Here is a 16,867-nt window from a genome sequence, read left to right as displayed (position 1 = left end):
TTCCAAATTTAAAAATACATAATTAGTGAACGTTCACATTTTTCACATAAATGGTCCAAATGTCCCTGAAAACATAAGATTCCTCTTAAAATTAAAACACAGTTCCCACTATATTCACTATCAACAGGTGCTAAAATTAAATGCCCTGAAGCCAAGTTTCCAGTATAAAGCCCAAACACTGAATTAAACCATCAAAATGTGTTTTTTTTTTTTAAGAACTCAGACCATCCTAACTCACCTCCTTGGGACCCTCACAGACCCCAACAACCCCAGAAAAAATAATTTAAAAATTTTCCCAGAACCCAAGCACCACTAAACCAAAATACAGAATTAAAAATTTAAATAGATAAATTGAAGGCACATAGGACCTCTTATCTGACTCCCTATAGGTTGTCCAGGTGGTCCTCTTCCTTTGATGGGCTCTGGAATGTCCTTCAGCAACAGTGGGAGCAAACCCGCAATTTACCATGGGAACTCCATCGAAACTTTAAAAAATGTAATCCCCGGTTTGAATTGAGGCCTACCTGGAGCTCCAGATGCGCACCACACATGTGTAAACGTTCGCGCATGCACTAGAGCTCCAGCAGCCAGGCCTCAGGTGAGCCATTTTCCTGCTTCTCTTAGCCTGCCTGCCTTCATTTTTGGCCCAGACAGCATTGTGGCTTCAGCCCCCTTCAGTGACCCAAACCCAAAACATGTCCCAGCATTAGCCACCAATGTTGTGGATGGGCCAGTGATGACCTGGGATGGTCCCCAGCACCTTGTTCCACAGGTAAAAATTGTAATTTTTATTTTTAACCTTTGGTTACACTAAACCAAAACCAGTTATTTTGTGGGCAGTCCACAGGCAGAGTTGGCACTTATGTGGTTGTGCCAATATTCAGGGCTTAAACACATAAAAAAAGACTGCATTAAATCCAGTCCTATCTTTATTTGGGTCACCTTATGTGGTTAAGTGCTGAATATTGCACTTAACCACATATGCAACATCTAGCCACGTATGACTGGATATTAATGCCAATGCCTGGGCATGGCCTGGCATTGAATATCCAGAGATAATGCTGGCAGCTGCAGGAAGAAAAAAAAACAACCTGACAGCCGTTGGCTGGATATTTATACCTAAATTAAAAAAAATATATATATATTGTAATTTTAAACCATCTAATGCATTTTGCAGGAGTAGTAAATCTAGCAGTTTTATTTCTAGTGGTAGAACTGCAAAACTACATAAGGGGTCAGAAGTGTCATTTTTGAACCCAGGCACTGACATTTTAGGAGCAGACAGGGATTCTTTCTGCACCTACTAGGAAACCCTGGTGGCTGAAAGATATGTGGTCTACTGGGGATAGGGTATTGATGGGGTGATGTTAGGGATACAGGGATGGAGGAAGATTACCTCTTCAACTACTGGTCCTTTTAAGAGATACCAATGGAGTACCACTGGAGACCTGCTACATTCCTCCAGCAGGAACCCATGTCTTCTGTATGTTCTATACATATTTTACAAAAGTCTCGTACAACTAAATTATTAATTGTACTACCACTAAAAGAAATAACTCATGCTGTCATTGCACACATTGTTTTGTGTTAGCATATACTACTACTACTACTACTATTTAGCATTTCTATAGCGCTACAAGGCGTACGCAGCGCTGCACAAACATAGAAGAAAGACAGTCCATGCTCAAAGAGCTTACAATCTAATAGACAAAAATAAAGTAAGCAAATCAACTCAATTAATGTGTACAGGAAGGAGGAGAGGAGGGTAGGTGGAGGTGAGTGGTTACAAGTGGTTACGAGTCAAAAGCAATGTTAAAGAGGGGGCTTTCAGTCTAGATTTAAAGGTGGCCAAGGATGGGGCAAGACGTAGGGGCTCAGGAAGTTTATTCCAGGTGTAGGTGCAGCGAGACAGAAGGCGCGAAGTCTGGAGTTGGCAGTAATGGAGAAGGGAACAGATAAGAAGGATTTATCCATGGAGCGGAGGCACGGGAAGGGGTGTAGGGAAGGACGAGTGTGGAGAGATACTGGGGAGCAGCAGAGTGAGTACATTTATAGGTAGTAGAAGAAGTTTGAACAGGATACGAAAACGGATAGGGAGCCAGTGAAGCGACTTGAGGAGAGAGGTAGTATGAGTAAAGCGACCCTGGCGGAAGACGAGACGGGCAGCAGAGTTTTGAACCGATTGGAGAGGGAGAGGTGACTAAGTGGGGGCCAGCAAGAAGCAGATTGCAGTAGTCTAAGTGAGAGGTGACAAGGGTGTGATGAGGGTTTTGGTAGAGTGCTGGAATGAAAGGGGCGATTTTACGGATGTTGTAAAGAAAGAAACGACAGTTCTTGGCGATCTGCTGGATATGATCAGAGAAGGAGAGAGAAGAGTCAAAGATGACCCCAAGGTTTCGAGCTGAGGAGACAGGGAGAATGAGAGAGCCATCAACAGAAATAGAAATGGGGGGAGTGGGGAGGTGGGTTTGGGGGGAAAAATGAGAAGCTCGGTTTTGGTCATTTTTAATTTTACTGTGCATTCTTTCATATTAGCACATGCCAAAAACCAATTCAATTTAATAAAATAAACAAGAAAATCATAAACAAAACAAAACTACAATGGAAAATATTCCCCTGCATAGCCACAATTTCTACCTTCAATCCAGAACTCCACAATACTCACCATCTTACCATCAAGCTCTGTGAGAATCACAAGAGCTACCATAATCAGGGGTCCCTTTACTAAGCAAAGCTAAAAACTGGCCAGCACTATCCCCAGCACGTCTCTTTCCTGTGTGCTGATGCCACTTTAAGCGTGGAGGTAAAATGGCTCAATTTTCCATTATTCCTATTAATAGCCGTGTGATAATTTTCCCATTAGCGCATGGCCATCAGCATGTGAGCACTTACTGACACCTATTTTCTATGCAGTAAGAGTTCATGCTCTAAACATGTGCTAATCGGTTAGTGTGTGGCGATGTAGCTACGTTAATGGATTAGCACAGAACATGCCTACTGTCCTCCCACAGACACGCTACCAGCTCTAAAATATAAATTCTATGTTTTAAGACTTGAGTAGCGCGCACAATCCCAAAACTACTGCAAGAAGTGTGAGCACATGCCATGATATGGTTTTTAACCTGCAGCAATGCAGTTTAGTAAAAGGACCTCTCAGTATGGGTGTTTCATGAATATCTGCCTGCCATTTCCATCCTCCTTTACTTTCATCCCATTCACCAGATTCTCTTATTTTCTGCACCTGCTTTGCTTTCTTATTTAAGCAACAGCTAATGCTGATAATACTTGGATGTGCATTTTAATGCTAGCAGCTGCTGTGTGACACAGGATGAATGTAAACTGTTAGGCTAAATTGTGACAAACTGTCTTCCTTTGATGAGTAAATAAGATAACAATGATTCCATATTCTCCACAATGGTTTTTTTTTTCCTTTATTGCCTTTATGTGGAAGAACTGTTTGCTTCATCAATCTGAGCACCTACATGAAAAATTACATTACAAAATTATGAAATTCAAGTAAACTTTAAATACATCATTAGACTGACATCATTAAAATTAAAGTTTTTTGGTAGAAACTCAATTATTAGTTGTTGTACTTACTAGACCAAAAATGCTTAAAGTAATCAATAGTTAACAATACTGGGGCCCTTTAACAAAGGTGCATAAAGGCCTACACGTGTCCAGCATACACCAAAATGGCATTACCGCCTGGCTACCACATGCCCCGGGCAGTAATTCTGAATTTGGCACATGTTAAAAACACGCAGTAGAAAATAATTATTTGAATCATGCAATGTTTTTCAAGCTGTTTATCTTTGAAGTACTGTTCTTTACAATTCTTTGGAAATTGTTGTTTCTTTTGAAACAAACGTACTGTACGTAACATAGTAACATAGAGGGGCATAATCAAACGGGGGCACCCATCTCTAAGGGCGCCCATGTCCGGGGACGGTCCAGGGAATGGGCGGAGCCAACCATATTATCGAACAAGATGGGCGGCCATCTTTCGTTTCGATAATACAGTCGGGGCCAGCCAAATCTCAACATTTAGGTCAACCTTAGAGATGGTAGCCGGACTTAGAGATGGCCAGCCTCGGTTTTCGACGATAATGGAAACCGAAGTCGGCCACCTCAAAAACAACCAAATCCAAGCCATTTGGCCATGGGAGGAGCCAGCATTCCTAGTGCACTGATTCCTCCCTCACATGACAGGACACCAACCGGGCACCCTATGGGGCACTGCAGTGGACTTCAGAAATTGTTCCCAGGTGCATAGCTCCCTTACCTTGGGTGCTGAGCCCCCCAACCCCCCCCAAAATCCACTACCCACTACCCACAACTGTACAACAGTACCATAGCCCTTAAAAGGTAAAGGGGGGCACCTACATGTGGGTACAGTGGGTTTCGGGTAGGTTTTGGAGGGCTCCCATTTACAGGTGGGGGGGATGGGCCTGGGTCCGCCTGCCTGAAGTGCACTGCAGTACCCACTAAAAGCTGCTCCAGGGACCTGCATAGTGCTGTGATGGAGCTGGGTATGACATTTGAGGCTGGCATAGAGGCTGGCAAAAAATGTTTTTTAATTTTTTTTTTGCGGGGGTGGGGGGGTTGGTGACCACTAGGGGAGTATGGGGAGGTCATCCCGATTCCCTCCAGTGGTCATCTGGTCAGTTCGGGCACCTTTTCAAGGCTTGGTCGTGAACAAAAAGGGACCATGTAAAGTCGGCCAAATGCTCGTCAGGGCCGCCCTTCTTTTTTCCATTATCAGCTGAGGATGGCCATCTCTTAACCACACCCACACCCCACCTTCGGTACACTGCCAACACGCCCCCTTGAATTTTGGCCGTCCCTGCGACGGAAAGCAGTTGAGGCTGGCCAAAATCGGCTTTCGATTATACCGATTTGGCTGCCCTTAGGAGAAGGGCGCCCATCTCCTGATTTGTGTCAGACGATGGGCGCCCTTCTCCTTCGAAAATAACCTGGATAATAACATAGTAGATGACGGCATAGAAAGACCTGCACGGTCCATCCAGTCTGCCCAACAAGATAAACTCATATGTGCTACTTTTTGTGTAAACCTGACCTTGATTTGCATCTGCCATTTTCAGGGCACAGACCGTAGAAGTCTGCCCAGCACTAGCCCCGCCTCCCAACCACTAGCCCCGCCTCCCAACACCAGCTCTGCCACCCAAAATCCGCTAAGTTTCTGAGGATCTATTCCTTCTCAACAGGATTCCTTTATGTTTATCCCATGCATGTTTGAATTCCGTTACCGTTTTCATCTCCACCACCTCCCGCGGGAGGACATTCCAAGTATCCACCACTCTCTCTGTGAAAAAATACTTCCTGACATTTTTTGAGTCTGCCCCCCTTCAATCTCATTTCATGTCCTCTAGTTCTACCGCCTTCCCATTTCCGGAAAAGGTTCGTTTGCAGATTAATACCTTTCAAATATTTGAAAGTCTGTATCATATCACCCCTGTTTCTCCTTCCTCCAGGGTATACATGTTCAGGTCAGCAAGTCTCTCCTCATACATCTTGTAATGCAAATCCCATACCATTCTTGTAGCTTTTCTTTGCACCACTTCAATTCTTTTACATCCTTAGCAAGATACGTAGGAGATCATATAGAGCTCCTTGGTTTACTGCAGAACTTAAAACTCAAAAGTGTGAACTGAGGAAATCTGAATGTTCCTGGAAGAAATATCCATCCAGAGTTACTTTAGAAGAGTATAATTGACAACTTCAGATTTATAGTACTTCTGTATTTAATGTTAAAAAGGAATATTTCAACAGAATTATTGAATCTGCCTCAGATCAATCTAAGGAATTGTTTTATGTTGTGTCCAGCTTTGTAGCTGTAGGGAAATCCAATATGTCATGTGATTCCTCGCTGAGTACTCAAAAGTTTGCTGTGGGTATTTCAGAAAAAGTAGGTTATATGGAGGGGCATTTTTGAAAGTAACGTCTAAGTCAGAATTTGGACGTTTTACAAAGACGTCCAAATTCAGAAGCAGGGAGAAGGTCATTTTTGAAAAAAGATGGACGTCCATCTTTCATTTCGAAAATACCAAGGATGTCATTAGATTTGGACGTCTTTGACGTTCAGTGATTTTTGAAACCAAAGACGTCCAAGTCAAAAACATTCAAAGTCAAGCCATTTGGATGTGGTAGGAGCCAGCATTTGTAGTACACTGGTCCCCCTGACATGCCAGGACAGCAATCGGGCACCCTAGGGGGCACTGCAGTGAACTTCATAAAATGTTCCAAGGTACATTGTTCCCTTACCTTGTGTGCTGAGCCCCCCAAAACCCACTATCCCCAACTGTACACCATTACCATAGCCCTTATGGGTGAAGGGGGCACCTAGATGTGGGTACAGAGGGTTTCTGGTGGGTTTTGGAGAGCTCACTGTTTTCTCCACAAATGTAACAGGTAGGGGGGTATGGGCCTGGGTCCACCTGTCTGAAGTGCACTGCACCCACTAAAACTGTTCCAGGGACCTGCATGCTCTGTCATAGACCTGAGTATGACATCTGAAGCTGGCATAGAGGCTGGCAAGTAATATTTTTAATAATGTTTTTTGAGGGTTGGAGGGGGTTAGTGACCACTGGGGGAGTAAGGGGAGGTGATCCCTGATTCCTTTCAGTGGTCATCTGGTCATTCCTGGCACCTTTTTGTGCCTTATTCATAATAAAAACAGGTCCAGGTGAAAATGTCCAAGTTTTACTCATGGACGTCTCTGCTTTTTTCCATTATGGGTCAAAGACGTCCAAGTCTTTGGAACGCCGAAGTCCCACCTTCACCACGCCTCCAATACACCCCCTTGAAATTTGGACGTCCTTGTGACGTCCGATTTATGCCACTTTTTGGACATCAATCTCTTTCGAAAATGCATTGTGTTTTTTTTCCCAATGCGAGTAACTCTTACTGTATGTTTGATTATTGTTCTCCCTCAGTTCTGAAAGCTATGAAGGATGTTGTTGCCGAAAAGTTTGTTGACATAGTTAAAATTCTTTGTCTGAAAGTTCTGTTCCATATTCTTTGAAAAGAGTGGTTGTTAGACCTCTTTTAAAGAACCAATCACTTTGAGTAAATCAGGTTGAAAATTATAAATTGATTTCTTCATTACCATTTTTGGAAAAGGTTTTACTAAGAGTCATTTATGAGCAATTAGTAGACTTTTTAGAGGCTGGAGATATCTTGAATATAGTTTCTGCAAACTTCATGATACTGAATCTTTTTTATTATCATTTGTAGATACTATTAGAGATGGATTTGATCATGGTGATCACTTTTTCCTTGTGAGTCTAGATATTTCAGCGGCATTTGATACTATCAGCCATAAAATTTTGTTGAATCGATTGCAATCAATTAGTATTTCTTGGACTGCTTTACAATGGTTTGCATCTTTTTTTTTTATCTTACAGAAGGTTCTATGCCCCCTGTTTAAAAAGCTGCACAGCAATGCCGACATCCCATTCAAAGTGAATGTGAAATATGTCAATGTAAACCAATGTCAATCTGAGCTTTTTATGCAACACTGGAGTACCTCAGAGTACAATTTCCATGGTTCATCACCTTAGTATCACAGAGATACAATTAGAAGTTTTTAATCAATAGTCCTGATATACACACTCTTACTGTCCTAGAAAATGAATGAGGCTGGCTAAAGCTGGGATGTCTGAAACTGGCCTTATTTGGTGGATCTGAGGCAAACTAAAGAAACAAGGTTTATCTACTGCTGCACTGTGAGAGACCATAGCCAATTCACAGTTGAACAATATGCCCAAAACAGAGGCCTGCTGTCTTCTTTGAATTATCTAAGCCTACAGAGTTAAAACTGGATGAAAAGTATAAATGGTAGATTTCTAAATCTACATAAGATAGACATGGGGAAACCACTGCTTGCCCTGGGATTGGTAGCACGGAATGTTGCTACTATTTGGGTTTCTTCCATGTACTTGTGACCTGGATTGGCCACGGTTAGAAACAGGATACTGGGCAAGATGGATCATTGGTCTGACCCAATATTGTTATTCTTATATTATGACTTCCATTTTTCTATGTCATTCAGAAATTTGATTTGGAAAGGCAATTGTTCATCCTTCAAACAGGACCTTTCTTTGCAGGGACCTGAATCAGGATATAACTGTATGGCTACTGGCATACATCAAAAAGAGTACACAGCTGGGAAATTGGTATTTTGTGTCATTTTTTATGACATTTACAGGAATTTTCATGTTGTTTTTTTATTATTGCCCAAATTATGACAGAAGCAAAGCCATTCTCAGATAATATTCACTCTTTTGCAAACAGTGCACACAATTTAGTTAAAGAGTGCACTGTTTTTACAGAGTTCACACTCCTTCCCAGTGTGCAAGCCTGCACTATTTGTCACATGTGAACTAATTTGTGCATGCACAATGGTTTGCATATGTGTAATGGTTCAACTGTTGAGAAAAAGTGTGCTCTTTTCTATTCGAATGCACTATTTGTAAAAGAGTGTACATTATATTCAGTGAATAAAATACACACATACGCACACACAAAAAAAGTCATTTTTCCCCCTGCTCATTTTCGTTGTTGAAAACATGCAACAACATGTGATATTTTGTTGACTTTCCCATGTCTTTACAAATAGCAGCCTATCTATAACATCTAATAGAAATGAAAGAAATTAAACCAAGCCAAGAGGCGAGGCCATGACAAAATATGATCACACACGCCCTAACCTAAGTCTGTGGTCTATAGTTGAGCATGTCAAAACCACACTAATTTCTAGGAATAGTACAATGAATATCTACCCCTGTCTAACAAAACATAGAAGGCAGCCAAGGAAGGATACTAGGACAACAAGCCAGCAAAAGCCAGATTAGAAGCAATATATAGCTCTTTTATTATGCTGCGCTAAAAGGTGCCCTTTGCTATGACTAGAGCATAGGTTACCCCATGCTCTGAGGCCACCTTTAGCATAGCTGTAAAATGGCTGAGTTTTCATTTCCTCAATTAATGGCCACCTGCTTATTTCCCAATTAGCATGTGGTCATTAGCACTTGAATCCTTACTGATACCTATTTAGTAGGAGAAAAGGGCTCACATGCTAACCATGAGCTAATTGGTAGGCGTATGGCAATTTAGCTGTGCTGATTAGCTCTGGGCACACCTACTCTCCACCCCCCCCCCCCCCCAAACATGTCCGCAGTAATAAAAAATACAAAGTATTTTTTTAGTGCCTGGGAAGAGTGCATAGCCAACACTACCGTGGGATGCCTGAGCACACCCTGTGGTAGTACAATTTCCTGCACAGTGAGCACATCTTAGTGTTTATTGCTGCTTAGTAAAAGGACTCCATAATACAGTAGAAGTCCAAAAATCCAGTTGCCATAAATCCAGACCCCTAAAAAGTGTGTTATTTGGACTGCCCGAGAATCCAGACTACAAGAACTGCACAATTTCTCCCTCTCTCCTGCCTCCTCCTCCTCCCCACCACAACATACACGGTCTGGCATCTCTCCTGCTGCTCTCGGCTCTGCCCACGCCTCTCTGTCACTCAGTGTACAATATCTTTTCAGAAGTCTTTCATGCTACACCACCAGTGGCAGTCTTACAGGCTGCCTATGGCCTGCACCAGGCCTTTTCCTCTGACCGTCCCACCCTTCCAGAAACAGGAAGTTGCATCAGAAGGGGCAGGATGAGTCAGCGAGAAAGGCCCAGTGCAGGCCGGAGGCTTGTGAATAAAGCTGCAACTGGTGCTGTAGTACAGAAGACTTTTGAAAATATATTGTACACTGGGGGATTGAGAGAGAGCTACAAGCAGGGTCCGGAGGAAAGAGATGCCAGACCATGCGGGAGGAGGGGGAGACAGCCACGGTGTGCCTCCTTTGGGAAAGAAAGAGAGACGTTGCATGGGGAAGAAAGACACACGTTGCATGGGGAAGAAAGACACAGAGAGATGCTGGATGGGGAAGAGAGACACTGGATATGAATTTTAAAAGTACTGCCTGAGAATCCAGAAAATCCCAAAATGCTAACTGACCCAATCCCCAAACATCCAGATTTTTGGACTTGTACAGCTATTCTGGCCTTAAAGATTTTACAACTGGTATAACACTGTTCCATCAACTGGCCCCCCCAAAAGGGCAGGTTATCTGCTGGATGGTAATTATCAGTGATTCAGGATCTAAAGCAGAAATAGAAGACAAACACTTGTTGACTTCAGTTTAAACAGAAAAACACAATCCTGCAGGGAAGCATTTAATATTGTATTTAATACTTCCAGCAAGCCTGACCTAACTTTCTTGATTAATTTGAATGAAAAAAACTCTGTGAGACAGATCATTGGCTTAAATGCAGACAACTTTTATCTGTGTCCTCAAAACTAAGCTCCATAAAAGAAGATGTATGATGTAATAATTTTCAGTGGCAAAAGAATGGCTTAATACAGCAGCCCTAGGATCAATCTCTAAATCAGTAACTAGTTTAACAATTTTAGCAGAAAAATCGAGTCACTGCAGAAAGTCAGGATTTTCTTAATCCATGTCTCAGCATAGTTGATAGGCAGCAGTTAGGTGACATTCACAATAGGGGATTTTCTAAATACAATAAAGAGTACATCTGAATTGTAGAAGTCAGAGAAAATCAGATGCAGGAAATATGACAGCATCTTGGATAGCCCAGCAGTTGTGATATACTGTAACAAGATGTGAGGGTTTGGAACAAGAAGCAGCTTGAATGTGGTAGTGTAGGACAGTAGTTCCCAATCTTAGTTGCTGTTGCTGTGTCTCCTTTTCTACCAGCTTCCTGATGAAGTCAGATCCACGGGACCACCCTGGTCTTATAGTAATAATTTTAGAGAAGGATGCAGTAACAGATATAAAAAGTGATGATCTGACTCCCTCTGCAGGATTCAATATGTAAGATTTATGTTCATTCGATCATAGTTTTAAAGGTCTAGAGCAGGGGTTCTCAAGCCAGTCCTTGGGACACACCCATCAGTCAAGTTTACAGGTACCCGCAAAGAATATGCATGAAATAGATTTGGAGGCAATGCATGCAAATTTATCTCATGCATATTCATTGTGGGGTATGTTGAAAACCAGACTGGCTGGGTGTGTCCTGAGGACTGGGTTGAGAACCACTGGTCTACAGGAACATGTGATGTAAATTAAGTTACTAGGGCAAATAACATCATAAACCATATTCTTAGAAATGCAACAAGTACTGAATCTCAAAGAGGGGCATAATCGAATGGCTTTATCGCGATAAGTTTATCATATGCATATGTTTTATTTTTAATTTTTATTATTATTTTTATATTATCTTATAAAATTGCCACACATATACTTTTAAAGTTTATAAGTTTATATAATTTATAATATTCATTGTTTTAACTTTTTCTGTAGATATTAATTTTTTCTGTTTTTTTTTATCATACATATCATATATAAATGTACTTTTTATAGACTCCTGATGCAGGCCTGACGGCCGAAACACGACGTTGTGTCGAGTCTTCAAACCTTCAGTAAAGTTTTTTATTTAAGAACATCCTCCAGTTTCTGGTATCCTTGGTCGTACTCCCACTTTTTACACATTATTGTTTTTACCGTGGGGTGCTTGAGTTTTCCGCTTGCTGGCAGATCTTCTCTCATATTGCCACCAGTACTCCTTACATACACTTGAGGGGTGGTATCCCCAAGCTTCCAAACCCTTTACTGCTGGGTTATCGCCACACAAACCATTTCCGGGGATTTTCTTTTCCCCCTGGAAATGGCATGTGATCAGGGTTGGACTACCGCTAGCAGCCGCGTTGGGCAGGTGGTAGTCCCGGAAGAGCGGTCCCTCAAATTGCAGTTTTATATATCTGCGGACAACATTACAATGTTGATACATTTTACCCCATGTATTTTATTTCATGAAGCTAATATGTTGCATTGCTTACAGGCAGTTGATGCCTGGGTATTCCCACTTAGACTGAAGGTAAATAAAGAAAAAAAATAAATTCCTTTGGATTGGTTCTCTGACCTTTCTGAAAGATAATCCCATTGTTAAGGTTGGTAATTTTGACCTAAGACTTGATTCAGTTTTGAGAGTGTTAGGCATGGAATTAGATAGTGTAGAAATATGCTAGCCTTTGCTCTCAGTAAAATGCAGGCCAATGGCTCAGGCTCAGGCTAAAGAGATAGGCCTGTAAAAATCAGAGATCACCTTTGACACAGTTACATTTCACTGTAGCAAGTGCTGAAATGAGGTAATTGAGAGCTGACAGAGGGTGGGGGAAATCTACTCTGTAAACAATGAGGAGACTGGCACCTACAAGACGTCATGAGCAAGATTGTTGTGGTTATGTAGAGATAGTACTGGGTCAGCTGCACCCTGGGTGAGAACATCCAAAGGGCGAGGGCTAGAGGAAGGTTTGAGAACATGTGAAGTCATTCTGATCAACTGATAAGGGCCAAGAACCCTGGTGAAAAAGCTGGGGTCCATTGGAATTAATGGGGCCAAAAATGGTATAAAAAGCAGTCTGAAGGGTACCGCGCGCTAGAAGGCTCTAGAAGACAGAAGAGAGGGATCAGATTGCACCTGTTGTGTGATCCAGAGATGGATGCCTGATTTGCCTGTACTACTGTTGGTGAGATTGTAATAAACTATCTTCTTATATCCCAGTGAGTCCTTCTGATTATGGAGTTTGTTAATTCCTGGACTGTGTAAAGAGCAGTCTGGGGAAGTATGAGATCAGAAAAGTTGGTGGGAACACGCAAATTATTTACAATAGTCAACTTTCTCTTAATATTCAGGTCAATAAGGTGCTTAGTAAATCTTTCTACTGACTTAAAAGCTGCAGGCCTTCTGTAAAAATTTTGAACTAGCTGTCTTTCATTTAATGGTGCAGTCATTAATACTGTCATTATTGGACTATTGTAATTCAATCTATATTGGCTGCACAAAAGCTCTTAAAATGAAGCTGCAGAGGGTACAAAATTCCACATTTCTCAGCAAATAAATATGATTCTATTTCCCCTCTTATGTTACAGCTGCACTGGTTACCAGTGGAGGTCAGGTTACAGTTTAAGATTTTGGTTTTAAATTTTAAAGCTTTTATAGAGATTCCCTGTGTTATCTAATTGATCATTTTGTTTTTCTTAATAGGAACTATAGTAGAGCTACTAGAAATCTTTTTATGTTAGGCTACCATTTGTAATGTAAAGGCTATGTGCCCTCTAAAGTCCTCACTAACCTATTAAGCAGCCTCTAGTTGCAATTCTCTTCCTTCTTTTCTTAGGCAAACAGTACATTATTATGAATTTTCAAAATTACTAAAGACTTTTTCTTTTCAGAAAATATTTTCCTTAATTTATAGATGTTAAATTTTGTTTCTGATGATTGTGCTTATTTTGTACAACTATCTGGAGTATGCTCCTTTGGTTGATGTTATCCACTAAGAACTTGTTGGTTATAGCAGGCTATAAGACCTTACTGTAAAAGTAGAAAGGGCCTCAAAATAAGTACAAGCCTCAAAGCACCACTGGGCATGCACTTATAGAAATAAAACTTGTCATCAGACTTTAAACCCAGCAAATGGAGAGAAGTAAGGTGGACAGACAACAAGTGAAAAGCAGACCCTATATCCACCTTAGCGAATGAGGTCCCAGGATATAGAAAATGTAACATAAGAACATAAGAATAGCCATACTGGGTCAGATCAATGGTTCATCTAATCTAGTATCCTGTTTTCAACAGTGGCCAATCCAGATCACAATTTCCTGGCAGAAACCCAAATAATAGCAACATTCCATGCTAGCAATCCCAGGGTAAGCAGTGGCTTCCCTATGTCTACCTCAGTAGCAGACTATGGACTTTTCCTCTAGGAACTTGTCCAAATATTTTTTAAACCCAGATACACTAACCACTGTTACCACATATTCCAGCAACGAGTACCATGTTCACTGCCTGGTCAAAAATGCATACTGAATGGAACAAACTTGTGACAATGAAAGACTTGATATTCTATACAGTAGGTTATGACAAATTATATATTAAACAGGACTTCCCAGGATCCTTTTTAGGTACTAAACCTAAAGATGACATGATCAGATTCTCAAAAGATATATCATGAAAAGGTCCAGCAATTCTACCCAATTTTAGTTCCTTTCCTAACTTATCAAGAACCATTGACTTATTGGTCACCACTAACGAGGCATTTATACATAAATGAGAAAACTGGGGGCCATCAAATGGAAAAATAAAACCTGAAAATATCTTTCACAACTCTGCAGCCTACCAATTAGAGTAATACTGGAGCCAACTACTCAAAACTGACAACCAAATGGGGGATGGAGCCTTAACAAGGGACTCCTCTGGAAATAGGGAATATTATATTACTGACTTCTCCTCTAACCATCCACCAGTCCTGGCACAATGAACGGTCGAGTGAAGGCCTTCATATTCACTACATATATGTTGAAATATACAGGCTGGGATTTCAAAACTACTGACATTAAAGTGAAAACACTTGTTCCGGGTCTACTTTTCAAACTACTCAACACTCCCATATTCCTCACCCTTCATGACAACAGGAGAACTAAGAGTCTGCCTGGCCATTGATTCAGGGTTTAATTAATTGGACTCCAAAATATCAAGACCAAACCACTGGAGGTCTGGATTCCAAAGGACCCCCCGTCCCATACACACACACAGTACTGGGTCATCTGAATTAGTCACAAACCAAAATCATGACCCCCCCCCCCCCCCCCCAAGAATTTGATTTATCCCTCTCTAACCTGTTCCTAAATTTCTCATCATAGTTTAACCAGGCCCAGTCCCCATAACTCCAATACACAAGTAAAATCAAAATCTGGATAACAAAACAGCCCCATATATAACCCAGGTTTTGCCTCTCCCATAATGCTAACATAAATGGGAAACACCAACACCTAATTAAATATATTCCTGGAAACCTTCACTCGCTTCCATCTACCATCCTCTTTCCTCTCATCAGCCTTCTTGGGTCAGGCCCATTCTGCTCCTTTTCTAACAGAGTAAATATGTCAAGATATTTGCCTCTCTACATTTTCTGATGCAACTTCTGAGAAACCTGGCAATCCAATAAAACTATATTTCACAATGTATGTCCATGCCTAGAAACATGAGACATAATATCTGACTGACTCACAGATCTGGACTGCCCTGACACCATTGCAATCCTTTGCTCTTCACCCTGTGACTCAAAGAGGACAACTTTCCAGATGAATTCCATGAATTGAGGAATCTCAAAGTTGAAAAGGATCCCTATCACCCACCTTACACTTAACTTTTTCCATATCCAAACTTTTCACTATATGCTTAAGGTGCTTCATAATTTTCTTATCATGCAAATGCTGACCCAGGAACTTCTACTTTTGTTTCTCTCCAACAACCACACTTCCACCTCAAATCCCAGCACTCAAAGCATTCTACATATCATTCTCTTTCAAATCACTCTCCACTCATAAATCCACTAGGTAGAACAGGATCACTAGCACCAACTGATTCTTCGTATAATCCTTGCCAAGCCTAGGAATGTGCCCTTCTTCAGTAGCTAAGTAGCAGCAGTGCCAATCCAGAACAACAGAGCCAGCATCTGCCTGCCATTACTGATCCAGCTTTCACAGAAACTGGAAAAATACTAAGGTAGCTTATGTACTTACAACAGACCCTTAAAAAAAAATCCCACAGAAACAACATGCTTAAAAACACACATGCACGCTCCTACCTATTCATCCACTCTTCCCTCACCACCCCAATGCCCACAATGCATGGCTCACCAAAACCATGTTCTTCTACACACACCACACAACTCTTTGTGTAGCTGCCAACCATGGACTTCCCTCTCTCTCTCTCTCTCTCTCTCTCTCTCTCTCTCTCTCTCTCTCACACACACACACACACTGTCTTCTATAATCCCCCCCCCCCCCACGCAACAACATAATTATAATTAAGACTGCACCATAGGCTCAGCCATATTATAATGAATGATGTGGGCATCTTTTGTCTGGTTAGCAGGTGCTAACCAGAAAAGTGTTATCCAGAGGAATACTCAGTAGCACTAACCAGATAATGTCAATGAATATGTCCTCTGACTGCCTCAGCACTATCAGGATAGTGCTGAGAGCAGGGCTTGGGCAAAGATGAAGGCTATACAGTTAGTGGGATTTTCAGACTGCTAACCAGATAACCACTGTTCAAGATGTCCATGTGTTAGGGGTCTTTTTGGATTCAACACTTTGAGTCACAAATTAATTATTAAGCTAAAAAAGAGTTTTTAAAGTTAAGGCAGCTTAGCTGTTTATGCTCCAATTTTCATGAAAAGGATTTTGCTCTGGTTGTGCAGGTTATGAATTTATCAGTTCTTGACTATTGTAACTCCATTTATCTTGGTTTACTGAAGGAATTGATACAGTGGTGGAAATAAGTATTTGATCCCTTGCTGATTTTGTAAGTTTGCCCACTGACAAAGACATGAGCAGCCCATAATTGAAGGGTAGGTTATTGGTAACAGTGAGATAGCACATCACAAATTAAATCCGGAAAATCACATTGTGGAAAGTATATGAATTTATTTGCATTCTGCAGAGGGAAATAAGTATTTGATCCCCCACCAACCAGTAAGAGATCTGGCCCCTACAGACCAGGTAGATGCTCCAAATCAACTCGTTACCTGCATGACAGACAGCTGTCGGCAATGGTCACCTGTATGAAAGACACCTGTCCACAGACTCAGTGAATCAGTCAGACTCTAACCTCTACAAAATGGCCAAGAGCAAGGAGCTGTCTAAGGATGTCAGGGACAAGATCATACACCTGCACAAGGCTGGAATGGGCTACAAAACCA

The sequence above is a fragment of the Microcaecilia unicolor genome, chromosome 1 (genome assembly GCF_901765095.1).
Source record: "Microcaecilia unicolor chromosome 1, aMicUni1.1, whole genome shotgun sequence".
NCBI classification, from domain to species: domain Eukaryota; kingdom Metazoa; phylum Chordata; class Amphibia; order Gymnophiona; family Siphonopidae; genus Microcaecilia; species Microcaecilia unicolor.
Note: the sequence above shows the minus strand (reverse complement) of the source record.